Consider the following 19,565-nt stretch of genomic DNA (forward strand, 5'->3'; position numbering starts at 1 on the left):
AAAACTAGACAGCACCATGCAAAAGAATGAAACTGGACCACTTTCTTACACCATTCCCCCAAATAAATGCAAAATGGATGAGAGTTCAAAATGTAAGACCTGAAAACATAAAAGTCCTAGAAGAGAACACAGGCAGTAACTACTTGACATCAACCATGGCAAATTCTTTCTAGATAGTTCCTCTAAAGCTAGGGAAACTCAAGTAAAATTAAAATATTGAGACTTCATCAAAATAATACCTTCTACACAGTGAAAGAAACCCTTAATAAAACTAACAGGCAACCTATGGAGTGGGAGAAGATATTTGCAGGTAACATATTTGATAAAGGGTTACTATCCAAAACATAAAGAACTTACACAACTCAATACCCCCCAAAAACCAAATAATCCAATTAAAAATAGACAAACAACATGAACAGACATTCCTCCAAAAAAAGACATACAGATGGTTAACAGACACATGAAAATATAATCATTATAACTCATCATCAGGTACCTATAAATCAAAACTACCATGTGAAAGCCCGTCATAGCTTTCTAAATGGCTAAAATTAAAAACACAAGAAACAGAAGGTATTGGTGAGGACTTGGAGAAAAAGAAACCCTGTTTCCACTGTTCGTGGGAATGCAAGCTCGTGCAGCCATTGTGGAAAACAGTATGGAGGTTCCTCAGAAAGTTAAAAATGGATCCAACAATTGCACTACTATTTACCAAAGAATACACAAACAGTAATTCAAAGGGATACATGCTCCTCTATGTTTAAAGAAATATTATTTACGATATTCAAATTACAGAAGCAACTCAACTGTCTTCAATAGATGAATGGATAAAGATATCTATCTATCTATCTATCTATATATATATATATAGAGAGAGAGAGAGAAAGAGAGAAACCAAGAGAGAAAAAGCTCTTGTAATGAACACCAGGTAACCTGTATATTTATGACTTGTGTACATTTCTTTTTATTGTATATTTCAATGAAGCTTATTTAAAAATCATTGGAAAATCATAAATACATATAAAATAAAATAAGGAAAATAGGTTAATAGATACAAAGACAGATTTAATATATATAAAATATATTAAAAATTAAAAAAAACTTTCAGAAAACTAGAAAGAACATAATTTCTTTAAATCGGATACCATGTAACACAGCAACATCCCATTTTATGGTGAACTATTGTTAACCTTTCCCTATGAGTCTGGAAAAGAGTCAGAAATAGGTATCAGGATCTATTCCCTATTACACTGTTCAAACAGTCATGTAATAATAAAACCAAAAATTTGAACAGCAGTACATTGTGTAAACAATAATACAAGAATATAGACACTTGCTAGTAGAATCAACAAGGTTACATGGTTACTTGATTGGGAAGATTACTTGATTAAATATCACCATATATACATTTCAGCAATAAATGAAAGCTGAAATTCAGAAAATAAGACTATACATATTTAAATTACTGTAAATGATATTAAGTACCTAGGACAAAATTTAATGAAAGATGTGCAAATCCTCCACATGGAAATTGTTAAAAAGTATCATGAACAGAAATTTTAAAACACTTAAATATGTGATCTTTTAAAAATGTTGCTCAGTAATTTGCAGATCTATGTCAAAAAGATAATAGAGAAAAAATACGATTAAAAATGAGTAGGGAATGTAAAATTAGTATTTTTCAAAAAAGATATACAGGTGGCTAACAAAGACAGGAAAAGATGCTCAGCAGCACTAATCAACAGGGAAATATAATCAAAATCACAGTGAGATACCACCTTACACCTGTCAGAATGGCTAGTTTCAAAAAGACAAGAGACAAGATGGGATTGGGAGGGAGACAAACCATAAGTGACTCTTAATCTCACAAAACAAACTGAGGGTTGCTGGGGGGAGGGGGGTTGGGAGAAGGGGGGTGGGGTTATGGACATTGGGGAGAGTATGTGCTTTGGTGAGTGCTGTGAAGTGTGTAAACCTGGCGATTCACAGACCTGTACCCCTGGGGATAAAAATATAGGTTTATAAAAAATAAAAAATTAAAAAAAAAAAAAAAGACAAGAGGGACGCCTGGGTGGCTCAGTCAGTTAAAGTTTCAACTCTTGATTTTGGCCCAGGTCGTGATGCCAGGGGAATGGGATCAAGCCCTGCATCTGGCTCCACACTCAGTGGCAAGTCTGCTGGAAATTCTTTCTTTCTATCTCACTCTTCCTCTCCACCTCCCCCTGTTTTCTCTCTCCTTCTCTCTAAAAAAAATTAATAAATCTTAAAAAAAAGAAAGATAAGAAATAAGTGCTGGTAAGGATGTGAGGAAAAAGAACCCCTGGTGCACTGTTGGAATGTAAATCGTTCCAGCCACTATGGAAAATATATGGAGGTTCCTCAAAGAAATAAAAATAGAATTAGTATATCCAAGGAAAATGAAAACAGTATGTCAATGAAATATATGCACTACCATATTTGTTGCACCATTATTTACAGAAGCCAAGATATGGAAGCAACCCAAGTATCCACTGACAAATAAATGGATAAAGGAATTGTGGGATGTATATATGTTATATTTATATTTAATATATATTTCCAGTATATATATATGTATACACACATATATATGTCATACATAATCAACCATAAAAAATGGAAATCTTATCTTCTTTACCTCATGGATGGACCTTGAGGGCACTGCAAAGTGAAATAGGTCAGAAAAACATATAATCTCACTATATGTAGAATTAAAAAAAAAAAATCACTTCATAGATGCAGAAAACAGATAGGTGGGGGGGCAAAGGTGGGGGTTAGAGGTGGGTGAAATGGTTACAAGGGTCAAAAAATACAAACTTACAGTTGTAAAATAAATTAAATAAATGTTGTAGGGATTTAATGCACAGCATAATGACTGTAGCTAATAATACTGCATTGCATATTTGAAAGACACTAAGAGGCTAGATCCTTAAAGCATTCATCATAAAGAATAAAGTTGTAAAATGCATGATGATAGATGTTAACTAGACTTACTGTGATGATTATTTTGCTATATATACAATTATCAAATTATCACATTATACACCTGATATAATATGTTATACATTAATTATATCTCAATTAAAAAGAAATATAGATATTGATAATCTACCTAATGCCCTATGTATTAATCAATTCCAGAGAGATTATGGAGTTAATTCTGAAAGAAAAAACATCTGCAAGATGACATAGGGTAGTAGCTTCATATATTTCAGGCAGAGAGGGACTTCTTTAAGAAGATTTAAAAAGTATTAATCCTGAAAGGAAAGAATTGATAAATTATAGCACATTAATATAAGGAACTCTTAATAAAATCACCATTAGGAAAGTGAAAAGGCAAACCAAAGTGCAGAAAAATGTGTTTGAAACAGATATAGTTGAAATAGGGTTCATACATCATATACATAAATAATTGTTCCAAAAATTATAAGAAAATAAAAAAAGACAGTATCCAAATAGCCAATAAGTTCATTAAAAATCAAGGAAACAAAAACTAAGTCTATTATATGGTTTCACTTATTTGTGGAGCATAACAAAAAGCATGGAGGACATGGGGAGTTAGAGAGAAGGGGGTTGGGGTAAATTGGAAGGGGAGGTGAATCATGAGAGACTATGGACTCTGAAAAACAATCTGAGGGGTTTGAAGTGGCGGGGGGGTGGAAGGTCGGGGTACCAGGTGGGTGTGGTGAAAAAATAATGATACTGTTATGCTGAAAATAAATAAATGAAAGAAAAAAAAACTAAGTCTACAATGAGATACAATAAAAATTCAACAGAATGGCTAATGCTAATTTGTATGTAAGACCAACTTTTGGTGAGGAAGTAAAGCTATCCTATAGGTTTCCCCCTTACTACTGATAGGAATAGACGTAAGGACCATTACCTTACAAACCTATTTGCAAAAATTGACCGAAATTGAACAGACACTATCCCTGTAACCACCAATTACATTCTTGGGTATATACCCAATCTATATGTACAAGTGTGCACCAAAATCTACAAAAACATACATAGCGTAATATAAATAATAGTCCCAAACTAGAAACAACCCAAATGTCTATCAACATTAGAATGGATTCATAAATCATAATGTATTTGTGAAATAAAAAATTTACAGAAATTAAAATCAACTACAAATGTATTCTGTTCATAAAATGGCACCATTAAAGAAGGGAAAATCCATGACAAATAATACAATATTAGAATCCAGGCTGCTAATTACCTTTGGTGAGATGTGAGGCACTATTTATTGTTAGAAATCAGGAGGATAGGTTCTTTTGAGGAATGAAATTTTCTCCTTCTCAAAGTTGATAGTTACAAGAGTATCTTCATTTTGAGATGCTTATTAAACTAAACATTTATGACTTATGCAATTTCTATATTCATGTTTCCCTCCATTACAAAAATGTTTAAAAACATATCTAGAGTTATTTGAAGAAATAAATAGACTGACAAATAACTTTGAAATATACCTTTATTTCTACATCTGTCTTTTTACCCATCTATTTAAATACAGATACATGTATTATAAACATGCTCCAGCAAATTTGAAAATTAATAGAAATGGGTTAATTTATACAAAATTTTGTTTACCAAGCTTGGTATAAAAAGAAATATAAAATCAGAATTATCTTATTTTTAAAAAATAATCTGTAATCAAAATCTGCTCTCAAAGGAAACCCTAGGCTCTTTTGTCTTTATGAGCAAATACTATTAAATGCTTAAGAAAGAAAAATATCAATCTTACGCAAAATTTTACCAAGGATAGGAAAGAAAAGAACACATTTTATAAGGTCAGCATATTTTTAAGTCTAAGACTTGACAAGAACATTACAACAGAAAATTTCAAGCCACTATCACCCAAGAACATAGACATGAAAATGTGAGCAAACAAAAACTAACAATATGTATAAAGAATAATACATGATGAATAATTTAGCTTTGTTACAGAGATACAACATTGATATATATGGAAAATTTATGTGATCATTTCCATAAATGAAGTAAAAAAGCATTTGATAATATATCTTTTCCCTTGAGTTTTAAAAATAGCGCTTTACAAGCTGAAAATAAAGGGTATCCTTAATTTACCAAAAGCAAAAACAAAAGATAGCATGCTTAATGTTTAATGAGGAAATAAATCTTCCCTTGTGGGATTAGAAAAAAGGGAGGATTTCATAACATGCTACTTGTCTTCATCATTGTACTAGAGGTACTAGTCAGTGGAATAAGCCAAAGTAAGATAAAATGAAATAAATAAGATTTAAAAAGAGAAATACAAGCACTACTATTTTTTAACCAATTAATTTAATACAATGGATCAGCAATTTTGTTGACTTAAAGAATAATATGCAAAATTTGTTTTTCTATATTAGCCATCACTAGTTAGAAGTAAGAGTAACAAAAATATTACAGACCAGGGAAGAGACCTAACAGAAAATGGATGAGACTTCTTCCCTTCAGAAAGCTGTAAAACACAATTTTTAATAAACATTTTTTTTTTAGTGCAGTTTAAGGTTCACAGAAAAATTCAGTGAGAAACACAGAGTTCCCATTTACCCTTTAGCCCAAGACATGTTAACATTGCTCATCTCAACATCTCCCAACCTGAGTGGCATATTTGCTACAACTGATGTTACACTGACACATCATTATTACTCAAAATATATAATTTATATGTGGGTTTATCCTATGGGTTTGACAAATGAATAGTGTCATATCCACCTATCTGATAGCATCATAGAGAATAGTTTACCTATTCTAGAAATGTTCTGTGCTTCACAGATTCTTTTTCCTTGCCCCCTAATTCCTGGCAACCTCTGATCACTTTACTGCTTTGGCTTTTCCCAAATATCTTATAATTAGAATCATACAGTATGTAGCCTTTTCTGATTGGCTTCTATTGTTTAGTAATATGCATTTAAGTTTTCTCCATATCTTTTCATGCTTGATAGATCATTTCTTTTTTACTGGTAAATAATATCCCATTGTCTAGGTGCACCACATTTTATTTATCCATTCACCTACTGAAGGATATCTTGATTGTTCCAAGATTTGAGAATTATGAATGAAGCTGCTGTAAACAGCTATGGACAAAATGTGTGTGTGTGTGTGTGTGTGTGTGTGTGTGTTTCTTTTTGAACATAGTTTTTAATTCATTTGGGTAAATACTAAGGAATACAATTGCTGAAGGATATAGTAAGAATATTGTTTGTTTGTTTGTTTTTAAGAAATTGCCAGCCTATACCAGTTGGCATTCCCATTAGCAATAAATGGGAATTCTTGTTGCTGTACATCCTTACCAACATTTGGTGTTGTTCCAACTTTGGCCATTCTAATAGATGGCAGAAATATCTCATTATTTCAATTTGTATTCCTCCGATGACATACAATATGGAGCATCTTTCCATTTGCATATTTTACATCTGTATATCTTCTTTAATGAGGTGTCTCTTCAGGTCTTAAGTCAATTTTTTAATTGGTTTCTTAATATTGAGTTCTAAAAGTTCTTTATACATTTTGGATATCAGTCTTTCACCAGATATTTATTTAAAAGAGAGAGAGAGTACAGGCAGGGAGAGTAGCAGACAGAAGGAGAAGCAGGCTCTTGGCTGAGCAAGGAGCCTAATGCAGAACTCCATCTCAGGTGGCTGGGATTATGACCTGAGCCAAAGGCCGATGCTTAACTGACTGAGCCACCCAGGCATCCCCATCAGATATTTATTTTGCAAATATTTTCTTCCAGCCTGGGCCTTATCTTCTCATTCTCTTTACATTGGTTTTTTACAGAGCACAAAATTTCAACATCAATTATTTATCTTCTGGATCAATCCTTTGGTATTGTGTCTAAAGTTATTGCCATATCCAAGGTAATCTAGCTTTCTCCTCTATTGCCCTTAGGGGGTTTATAATTTTTCTTTTTACATTTAGGTCTATGTTCTAGTCTGAGTTAAGTTCTGTGAAACATGTAAATTATGCATCAAGATTATTTTCTTGGTTTTTTGTTGTTGTTGTTGTTGTTGTTGTTGTTGTACAGATATCCAATATGTAGCTCTAGTACCATTTGTTGAAGAAATTATCTTGTCACCATTGTGTTATCTTTTCTTCTTTGTCAAAGACCATTTGACAATATTTATGGGCTCTTGGTTCTCTTCTATTTGTCCATTATTTTTCTAATAATACACGATTTTGATTACTGTAGTTATATGGTAAATCTTGAAGTTGGGTAGTGTCCATCCTCTTTGTTCATCTTGCATTGTTGGTTGTTCTGTTTTGTTTGGTTTTGTTTGTTTTTTACCTCTTCATAGATATTTTAGAATTAATTTAATATCCTCTAAATAATGTGCTAGGAATTTGATTGGGTTTGGGTTGACTCTACAAATTAAATTGGAAAGAACTAACATCTTGACAGTAATGAGTCTTTGTATCAATGAACATGGAATACCAATTTATTTAGGTTTTTTTTATTCCTTTTATGAGAGTTTTATAATTTTCCTCATATAAATCTCACACGTATTTTGTTAGATTTATACCTAAGTATTTTATTTTGGAGGATGTTAATTTAAATGGTATTGCATTTTTAATTGAAAATCCCACTTATTCATTTTTGGTGTATTGGAAAGTGATTGACTTTTGTATACTAATCTAGTATCCTGCAGCCTACTCATAATTTCTTATTAGTTCCTGTAGTTTTGTTATTGTTGTTTTGATTCTTTCAGATTTTCTACATAGACAATTGTATCACCTGCTAATTAAAAAACTTTTTCATTTTTTACTTCCCAATCTATACAGGTTTTCTTTCTTTTTCTTGCTTTACTACATTACTTTTGACTTCCAATACAATATATGGCAAAGGAGTGGTGAGAAGAATAAAACATTTTTTGATAAAAATTGTTGAAGACATGCACATGGAGGACATTATGTTCACATATTGCAAGGACAAGTGTAAAATTATGAATTATTTTCTTAAATGGATTTATAAATTCAATGCAATCTTAATTAGTATCCCAGGCTTTATTTTTGTGTACATGAGTTTGATGATTAAAAAATTAATTATAACATGTATATATAAAAGCAAGATTCTAAAAGTCATCTTTTATAAAGTTACTATTCCTTTTAAAAAATATTTTATTTGACCTAGAGAGAGAGATCACAAGTAGATAGAGAAGCAGACAGAGAGAGAGAAGCAGGCTCCCTGCTGATCAGAGAACCTGATGCAGGGCTGGATCCCAGGACCCTGAGATCATGACCTGGACTGAAGGCAGAAGCTTTACCCATTGAGTCACCCAGGTGTCCCATAAAGTTACTGTTCTTAAGACATTGTAGTAGTGGGACTAAAACTGATTGAAATAGAGATATGCAATAACACAAGAATGAACCAGAAATAAGTCTAAGCACATATAGAGACACTGAATTGATGACATTGATGGTAACATAAACAGTGATGGAAAGGCAGTCTGGGACAGTCCTGGGAAATTTCTATATCCATATGGAAAAATAAATTGACATCCATCCATGGCATACAAAACTTAATTCCACATGTAATGTAGTTCAAAATTTAAAAAGTCAAAACAATAACATTTTGAAAAAAGAAAATAAAATAGTAAAGAATTTAGAATATGGAATAATTTTTTAAAAATATTTTATATATTGATACAAGAGAGCAAGCGGGTACAAGTTGGGGGAGGAGCAGAGGGAAAGGAGAAGCAGGTTCCCTGCTCAGCCCCTATGCAGGGCTCAATCCTGGGATTCTGCGATCATGACCCAAGCCAAAGGGAGATGCTTAACTGACTGAGTCACCCAAGTGCCACAAATATGGAATAATTTTTAAAATGAGATGAAAACAATGAAAGTTGGATTAATATTGCTACATTGGTTCCTCAAATTAGAAAATCATGTCATCCAAACAAAAAGGAATACTATAGAGTATAAAAATGATATTTGAAACATATAACTGAAAATGCCATAGAGTTATGAGTAGTCTTACAAAAAGACACAACCTAACATAAAAATGGGGAAGAATCCTGAATAGTTATCTTGCAACAGAATATGTCCTCTTAGTTACTTATTCTATGAAAAAAAAATGCTTATTTTATTAATTATCAAGAAAAGATGAATTATCTACAGTGAGATACTGATATACACCCACTAGGATGGACAATATCTCAAAAGACTGAAAATACAAAGTGTGAGTGAGGATAAGAAGTGATGAATAACTCTTTTTTGTTGGTGGAAGTATAAGGTGATTTATCCACTTCAGAATACTGTTTACTAAAACTGAGCAATTATGTACTAATAATCCAGTAATTCCACTGCTGAAAAAAAGTATATCAATGTTAGAATGAACAAATAATGCTCTAATGAACAAAAAATATACTTATTCAATTAACTATTTTTAATAAGAAATGTAGTTAAATTTTATAAAAGTATCACTGAGGGAAAAGCTATAAATACCAATGAATAAATACAGTAAAATTCTATTTATGTGGAGTTCAAAGACAGGCACACTTTATTACATTAGGAGCCAGAATGGACATTATCATTTGCAATATGGAAAGGAATGGTGATTGGATTGGGGCAAGGGTGTCTTTTGACAAGCTGGTATTCTACTTCTTGATCTCTATGGTAATTACACTATACATCTCTGTTTTGCATACTTCTTTGTATTATTCTCTTTCAATTAAAAAAAAAAAAGCCAAAGAGTGAGTTAATCTAAGTGGGATAATTTGTTTGGTGAAATTACAATCTGAATGGTTACTGGAAGAAATGATTTTTCTTGATTATGGTAAAAAATGTAATCTCTTACATATAAACATATAAAGGAAAATTGATATCTGAGCATGGTGCTGGTTAAGAACAGTTGGAAAGTACTGCTGAGTTGGTTTTTTATCAAGGACAGCTATAGCATGGTTGCCTGGATTCTCTGGTCAGGTTTCCTAATTAAGTAAGATTGAGTGCTATTTCTCAGCAGCAGGACAGGAGTGAAAATTTGTTTCCCTACCTGAGAGAAACCACTGAACAGGCTCTACAGCTGTTCTCTTAAGCTGTGACAGCTTAATCATTATGGATCCAAAAGTAGCAGAGCTGTCCACCAAGATCTAGCCTGGTTTGGGTCTTCAAATGGACAGCCACTGGCTGAGCTCTATGCTCAGATTCCACTATAAGAAGGTTGTAGGATGGGTTACAGGGCTTCCCTGGTGCTGTACTCTGGTTAATTTTCCTGGTCAGGAAGAGCTGAGAACTGTATTTAGTAGGGGATGGGTGGGGTATGAATTCACTTTCATGCCTAGGTGGAGTGGCAAAACAATCCCCAAGGCTGGCATGGCTCATTGTTTGTGGATCCAAATCAGAAAATGCACACTGTGATTGCTGGCCAGATAAGGTGACCAGCTTAGCTCTGGGAAAAGGCAGAGCTGTGGACCGGGCTCTTTGCTCAAGGGATACTGTCCGTGAAGTGGTAGGATGATCTATGCAGCTTTCCAGGTATTCTAGTTGGGTTTCCTGATGAGGCAGGGCTGGACAGAGTATTTAGCAACAGATGGAGTTCCAAATTACCTTTTCTGCCTATGCCGAGTGGCATAACAGTTCCCAGGGCTGGCAAGGCTTGTCGTTTGGGGTCTTGAGTCAAGCAGAACTATATGCCATATTTCCTAGCCAGACAGGATCACTGGATTGGCTCTGAAAATGGGTAAGACATCTGGCTGGGTCTCTACTTGGGCGCCACTGTAAGAAAGAAGTCAGTTTGCCAAAATCGGAACAAACACCTTCTCCATCACAATCTGATCTCGAGTGGTCAAACCATGCAGAATTTTCCCACTGTCTCTTTAGGGAAAGACTTGAGTGGGAAGTGACAAATTCCCAGGAAGTGACGCACAATGCTAGGGGAGCTAGATGTCTACTTTGGACTGTTTTTCCACTGAAGAACCAGAGGCCCTGTGAGCCCTCTTTGTGCAATCCTGTGATAACCTGGGAGAGGAAGAATGTGGTCAGAATGCAACCATTCCTTTTACCCTTACAATGTAGTCCTTCTTTGTCTTGGTTGTCCAAGGGTGTGCTTCAGTGTCATCCCCAATACTCTGGAATTTTCATATGACATTTTTAAGGATAGTTGCAAGTTGGTCTTCTTGTGAGGGGGACTGAAGTCAGGAACAAAGTACATTGCCATCTTAGTGATGTCACCCTCCTTCTTAGGGATGTTACCCTCTTTTTTCTGTCTTGGGATCCAAATTTCCATGGTGTCATTTTCTACATTCTGAAAGAAGAAATCGAGTGCTACTTTTTATTTAACAGAAATGTAATCTGACTGCCACATTTCTATATTTGGCATGGTTGTGAAGTTAAGTTTAAAATGGGGTAGGGGGAATAGGAGTCAAGATGGTGGAGAAGTAGCAGGCTGAGACTACTTCAGGTAGCAGGAGATCACCTAGATAGCTTATCTAAAGATTGCAAACACCTACAAATCCAATGGGAGATCAAAGAGAAGAATAACAGAAATTCTAGAAACATAAAATCAACCACTTTCTGAAAGGTAGGACTGGCAGAGAAGTAAATCCAAAGTTATGGGAAGTAGACCACGGAGGGAGGGGCCGGCTCCCAGCAAGCGGCAGAGCAATGGAGCACAAAATCAAAACTTTTAAAAATCTGTTGGGCTAAGGGACATCGCTCCAGAGGCTAAACCGAGGTGAAGCCCATGCGGGATCAGCATGGCCTCAGGTCCCGCAGGGTCACAGAAGGATCGGGGGTGGCTGAGTGTCGCAGAGCTTGCAGGTATTAGAACGGGGAAGCTGGCTACAGAGAGAGAGCTTAGGAATGAGCTCACAGCTCAGGGTTACCTTGAACCAGTCACAGTCTCGGAGAGCTTGGAGCGCAGCTGGAGGCCAGGCAGACGGGAGTAAATGGGCGCTGTTCTTTGAGGGCGCACTGAGGAGTGGGGCCCTGAGCTCTCAGCTCCTCTGGGCCAGAGACCAGGAGGCAGCCATTTTCATTCCCGTCCTCCAGAACTCTATAGAAAGCATTCAGGGAACAAAAGCTCCCTAAAGCAAACCCGAGTGTATTACTCAGCCTGGCCCCTGGTAAGGGCGGTGCAATTCCTCCTGGGGCAAAGACACTTGTGAATCACTACAACAGGCCCCTTCCCCAGAAGATCAACAAGAAATCCAGCCAGGACAAAGTTCACCTACCAAGGAGTGCAGTTTCAATACCAAGGAGAACAGCGGAATTCCAGAGGAGGAGAAAGCAAAGCACGGAATGCAGGGCTTTCTCCCCATGATTCTTTAGTCTTGCAGTTAATTTAATTTTTCTTTTTTTTCTTTTTCAATTTTATTCTCTCTTCAGCTAATTTTTTTAACTTTTACTTTTCTTTTTTAACGTTTTAAACTAGTTTATCTAATATATATATTCTTTTCTTTTTTATATTTTTTCTTTATTCATTTTCCTTTAAAATTTTTTTTTTCTTTCTGAACCTCTTTTTATCCCCTTTCCACCCCCCCCCCACAATTTAGGATCTTTTCTTATATGGTTAAAGCATATTTCCTGGGGTCTTTGCCACCCTTTAAGTATTCTATTTGCTCCTTCATATACTCTTATCTGGACAAAATGACAAGGCGGAAAAATCCACCACAAAAAAAAAAAGAACAAGAGGCATTACCAAAGGCTAGGGACCTAATCAACACAGACATTGTTAATATGTCAGATCTAGAGTTCAGAATGACGGTTCTCAAGGTTCTAGCTGGGGTCGAAAAAGGCATGGAAGATATTAGAGAAACCCTCTCGGAGATATAAAAGCTCTTTCTGGAGAAATAAAAGAACTAAAATCTAACAAAGTAGAAATCAAAAAAGCTATTAATGAGGTGCAATCAAAAATGGAGGTTCTCACTGCTGGGGTAAATGAGGCAGAAGAAAAAATTAGTGATATAGAAGACCAAATGACAGAGAATAAAGAAGCTGAGCAAAAGAGGGACAAACAGCTACTGGACAACCAGGGGAGAATTTGAGAGATAAGTGACACCATAAGACGAAACAACATTAGAATAATTGGGATTCCAGAAGAAGAAGAAAGAGAGAGGGGAGCAAAAGGTATACAGGAGAGAATTATGGGGGAAAATTTCCCCAATATGGCAAAGGGAACGAGCATCAAAATTCAGGAGGATCAGAGAACACCCCTCAAAATCAATAAGAATAGGCCCACACCCCGTCACCTAATAGTAAAATTTACAAGTCTCAGTGACAAAGAGAAAATCCTGAAAGCAGCCCAGGAAAAGAAGTCTGTAACATACAATGGTAAAAATATTAGATTGGCAACAGAAACCTGGCAGACCACAAAAAGCTGGCATGATATATTCAGAGCATTAAATGAGAAAAACATGCAGCCAAGAATACTATATCCAGCTAGGCTATCATTGAAAAGAGATGGAGAAATACAAAGCTTCCAGGACAAACAAAAACTGAAAGAATTTGCAAACACCAAACCAGCTCTACAGGAAATATTGAAAGGGGTCCTCTAAGCAAAAAGAGAGCCTAAAAGTAGTAGATCAGAAAGGAACAGAGACAATATACAGTAACAGTCACCTTACAGGCAATACAATGGCACTAAATTCATATCTCTCCATAGTTACCCTGAATGTTAATGGGCTAAATGCCCCAATCAAAAGATACAGGGTTTCAGAATGGATGAAAAAACAAAACCCATTTATATGTTGCCTACAAGAAACTCATTTTAGACCCGAAGACACTTCCAGATTTAAAGTAAGGGGGTGGAAAACAATTTACTAAGCTAATGGACATTGGAAGAAAGCTGGGGTGGCAATCCTTATATCAGATCAATTAGATTTTAAGCCAAAGACTATAATAAGAGATGAGGAAGGACACTATATCATACTCAAAAGATCTATTCAACAAGAAGATCTAACAATTTTAAATATGTACGCCCCTAACGTGGGAGCAGCCAACTGTATAAACCAATTAATAACAAAATCAAAGAAACACATCAACAATAATACAATAATAGTAGGGGAAATTCACACTCCCCTCACTGAAATGGACAGATCATCCAAGCAAAAGATCAACAAGGAAATAAAGGCCTTAAATGACACACTGGACCAGATGGACATCACAGATATATTCAAAACATTTCATCCCAAAGCAACAGAATACACATTCTTCTCTAGTGCACATGGAACATTCTCCAGAATAGATGACATCCTTGGTTCCAAACTCATTTATGAGGCCAGCATCACCTTGATCCCAAAACCAGACAAGGATCCCATCAAAAAAGAGAACTGCAGAACAATATCCTTGATGAACTCAGATGTGAAAATTCTCACCAAAATACTGGCCAAGAGGATTCAACAGTACATTAAAAGGATTATTCACCACGACCAAGTGGGATTTATTCCAGGGCTGCAAGGTTGGTTCAACATCCACAAATCAATCAATGTGATACAATACATCAATAAAAGAAAGAACAAGAACTATATGATACTCTCAATAGATGCTGAAAAAACCTTTGACAAAGTACAGCATCCCTTCCTGATCAAAACTCTTCAAAGTGTAGGGATAGAGGGCACATACCTCAATATCATCAAAGCCATCTATGAAAAACCCACCGCAAATATCATTCTCAATGGAGAAAAACTGAAAGCTTTGCCGCTAAGGTCAAGAACACAGCAGGGATGTCTATTATCATCACTGCTATTCAACATAGTACTAGAAGTTTTAGCCTCAGCAATCAGACAACAAAAGGAAATTAAAGGCATCCAAATCAGCAAAGAAGAAGTCAAACTATCACTTTTCACAGATGATATGATACTATATGTGGAAAACCCAAAAGACTCCATTCCAAAACTGCTAGAACTTGTACAGGAATTCAGTAAAGTGTCAGGATATAAAATCAATGCACAGAAATCAGTTGCTTTTCTTTACATCAACAACAAGACAGAAGAAAGAGAAATCAAGGTATCAATCCCATTTACAATTGCACCCAAAGCTATAAGATACCTAGGAATAAACCTAACCAAAGAGGCTAAGAATCTATACTCAGAAAACTATAAAGTACTCATGAAAGAAATTGAGGAAGACACAAAGAAATGGAAAAATGGTCCATGCTTCTGGATTGGAAGAATAAATATTGTGAAAATGTCTATGCTACCTAAAGCAATCTACACATTTAATGCAATTCCTATCAAAGTACCATCCATTTTCTTCAAAGAAATGTAACAAATACTCCTAAAATTTATATGTAACCAGAAAAGACCTCTAATAGCCAAAGGAATATTGAAAAAGAAAGCCAAAGTTGGTCGCCTCACAATTCCGGACTTCAAGCTCTATTACAAAGCTGTAATCATCAAGACAGCATGGTACTGGCACAAAAACAGACACATAGATCAATGGAACAGAATAGAGAGCCTAGAATCAGACCCTCAACTCTATGGTCAACTAATCTTCGGCAAAGCAGGAAAGAATGTCCAATGGAAAAAAGACAGCCTCTTCAATAAATGGTGCTGGGAAAATTGGACAGTCACATGCAGAAAAATGAAATTGGACCATTTCCTTACCCCCCACACGAAAATAGACTCAAAATGGATGAAGGACCTCAGTGTGCGAAAGGAATCCATCAAAATCCTTGAGGAGAACACAGGCAGCAACCTCTTCGACCTCAGCCTCAGCAACATCTTCCTAGGAACATCGCCAAAGGCAAGGGAAGAAGGGCAAAAATGAACTATTGGGATTTCATCAAGATCAAAAGCTTTTGCACAGAAAAGGAAACAGTTAACAAAACCAAAAGACAACTGACAGAATGGGAGAAGATATTTGCAAACGACATATCAAATAAAGGGCTAGTGTCCAAAATCTATAAAGAACTTATCAAACTCAGGGAAATACAAATCAAAAACACAATGAGATTTCACCACACCAGTTAGAATGGCTAAAATTAACAAGTCAGGAAATGACAGATGCTGGGGAGGATGTGGAGAAAGGGGAACCCTCCTACCCTGTTGGTGGTAATGCAAGCTGGTGCAACCACTCTGGAAAACAGTATAGTTAGGTTCCTCAAAATGTTGAAAATAGAACTACCCTATGACCCAGCAATTGCACTACTGGGTATTTAACCTAAAGATACAAACGTTGTGATCTGAAGGGGCATGTGCACCCAAATGTTTATAGCAGCAATGTCTACAATAGTGAAACTATGGAAAGAACCTAGATGTCCATCAACAGATGAATGGATAAAGAAAAGTGGTATATATACACAATGGAATACTATACAGCCATCAAAAGAAATAAAATTCTTGCTATTTGCAACGACATGGATGGAACTAGAGGGTATCATGCTTAGCTAAATAAGACAATTGGAGACAGACAACTATCATATGATCTCCCTGATATGAGGAAGTGGAGATGCAACATGGGGGTTAAGAGGGTAGGAGAAGAATAAATGAAACAAGATGGGATTGGGAGGGAGACAAACCATAAGTGACTCTTAATCTCACAAAACAAACAGAGGGTTGCTGGAGGGAGGGGGGTAGGGAGAAGGGGTGGGGTTATGGACATTGGGGAGAGTATGTGCTATGGTGAGTGCTTTGAAGTGTGTAAACCTGGCTATTCACAGACCTGTACCCCTGGGGATAAAAATATATTATATGTTTAAAAAAATTTAAAAAAAAATGAAATTAGAGGGGGAAGAAAAAAGAGTGTACTTATCTTGATGAGAACTGAGAAGTATATAGGAGGATATTATACACCTGAAAATAATATAATAGTGTATGCTAACTATCTTGAGTAAAAGTTTCAAAAAGAAAAAAAATAAAAAATAAAATGGGGGAGGGAGGGACACCTGTGTGGCTCAGTGGGTTGAGCAACTGTCTTCTCCTCAGTCATAATTCCTGGGGTCATTGCTTTGCAGGGAGCCTGCTTCTCCCTCTGCCTGCCACTCTCCCTGCTCATGCATTCTCTCTTTCTCTTTCTGGCATAAATAAACAAATAAATAAATAAATAAATAAATGAATGATAAAATCTTTATAAAAATTAAATGGGATAGGGGAAGAAAAACTGAAAAATTATACTAGAAGTATAAGAAGGAAAGAAATGAAAAAAAATAAGGATTTGTATCATATCAGGGAATTTGAAGTCTACCATGTGTGTGATGGGGGAATGTAAAGGCTTTTACTCTTGATCAATTTTGAAATAGTTGCGTATTATCTTAAGAAACCATCAAAGTGTTGATTTCTGATTCCCTCACCCTTAGAATATGACTTTTATTAGTTACAGGTCATCCATAAACTTCAGTTTTTTTTAATAAATAGTAGTAATATAACTGATGTATGTTCTTTTTTTTTTTAAAGATTTTATTTATTTATTTGACAGAGAGAGATCACAAGTAGATGGAGAGGCAGGTAGAGAGAGAGAGAGAGGGAAGCAGGCTCCCTGCTGAGCAGAGAGCCCGATGCGGGACTCGATCCCAGGACCCTGAGATCATGACTGAGCCGAAGGCAGCGGCTTAACCCACTGAGCCACCCAGGCACCCTGATGTATGTTCTTAATACATCATTTATCACGTATCACATATCATATAATGACATACTGTATATATCTCTTATACATATTCTTTTCCTCCTAAAAACAACAACAAAAAAATGAATTGTTTATGCTTTTTCCAGGAAATTCATTTATTTTTAAGAACATTCTGTATGTAATCTAAAGGAAAACTTGATTTCAGTGGTGGGATTTCAGGTATCACATTTGGCCAGGAAGAGAAGCACAGTTGAATACCATCACATGACCTCATCTATATCAATTGTCATTGTTTTCTTCACATAGTTTAGGGACTATGGATGACTTTGTCTAAATGCCTTCAATTTGAAGGCTTAAGGAAGTTACATAAAATGAAAAGGTTATGCTTAGTTTATACTGGAACCACAGCCATCACTCAGCTCTTAGAAGATATTTACAAATTATGAAGTACATTTATTTTGTTAATATATGTAAAACACCTCATCCAAATACATGGCATACTGTAGATACTTCATAATTTGAAAGAAGAGAGGAATAGAAACTTAAATACAAAGAACTTCCAAGGTATAACTTCTAATAATGACCTATTTGCATGTGCGTGCAAGGGGAAGGAAGTTCTATTTCAAACCACCAGCTCAATATGACAGACTCAATATATCAGAGAATGTGTTATTAAATAGATTGCTATAAAAAAGGATAAAATTAATTTTACACTACAGCGCTTCTTCAAAACGTGTGTGTTTGCTGGAAGAACTTGGTGCTGCTTTTTGAATAAAAAGTGACTTTTTATTCATAGTATTCAACCAAATTTACATCCTCAGGGAAATTAAACAGACTGGGCACATTTTATCCATATGTAAATTCATGTCATCAGACAGCCCTGTGTTATCACCAACAATTTAGCAGGAATATTAGCCTCTGGTAAGTTGCATCACTGGGGGGTCAGTAGAGTAAGCGGAGTTAGGTTGATTTGGGGTTTGATTGGAGTCTTAAAGAAACGCTTAATGTTAACTTAAGAATACTTAATAGTCTTCCCCTTCTTGCATTTAGTATTTTTATCCCCAAGTAAGTCCTTGTCAATAAATCAATAAACACAATTCTAAACAAAATTCGTAATGTAAATTCAGTATTATATATTTCTTTGCTACATTTTAGGGGAAAGTTCATATATCAGTGGTTTGTATTTATCTCAAAGACAAAGACTACAATTTTAGATTTTCTGTAAATATGTGTTTTATTACTGAAATGACAAATATTCCCAATGGAGATCTTCTTCTTTCTTCTGGCACACTCTGGCCTGGTAAATTGTTTATTATTATATATCATCATAACATAAGCTATAATAATTGTACCAAATAACTTTATAAATTTTAAAGCAAAATGGATATATTTGCTGTAATTAATATAGCATAATTTCACTGGAAAAAACCAAACTGATAGCAGTATTTCAAACCCTCAAAAACATCATAGATTCTTAGTCTAGAAGTCATCTTCCTTTTTCTCCATCAGTCCCTTTCCTTCCTCTTCTTCCTCTACTTCTCCTTCCTCTCTTTCTGTCTTCTAATTTTTTTTCCGTCTATTCCAAATTCTTTCCCATTCAAAATAATTTCCCATTCTTTTTCTTCCCATAGTTCCAGGGTTTGGGGATACAGTGGGTAAATGACACAGTCCCTATCATCAGGCAAGTCACAAACATATTCTAAAAAATGAAGGAAAGTAAACCAGGTTTACAATGATGGAACCACCTCTGTTGGTTAACTCTTTACCATATGCTGCTGGAAATTTACTTTTTTCACCCTAATTAGCCTCCTTATTGCAGACTCTCCACTCTAGAATCTCATCTACTGAGTGATGGCTACAATGGATATTTATTATATTATTCTTTCTATGTTTAAGTCTCCTTATTTTTTTTTCATAAAAAAAGGAAAACAAGGGGTGCCTGGGTGGCTCAGCTATTAAGCGGTTGCCTTCGTCTCAGGTCATGATGCCAGGGTCCTGGCATCGCACCTCATATCACACTCCCTGATCAGCAGAGAGCA

Source organism: Mustela erminea, chromosome 8, assembly GCF_009829155.1.
Source record: "Mustela erminea isolate mMusErm1 chromosome 8, mMusErm1.Pri, whole genome shotgun sequence".
Classification (NCBI taxonomy): Eukaryota; Metazoa; Chordata; class Mammalia; order Carnivora; family Mustelidae; genus Mustela; species Mustela erminea.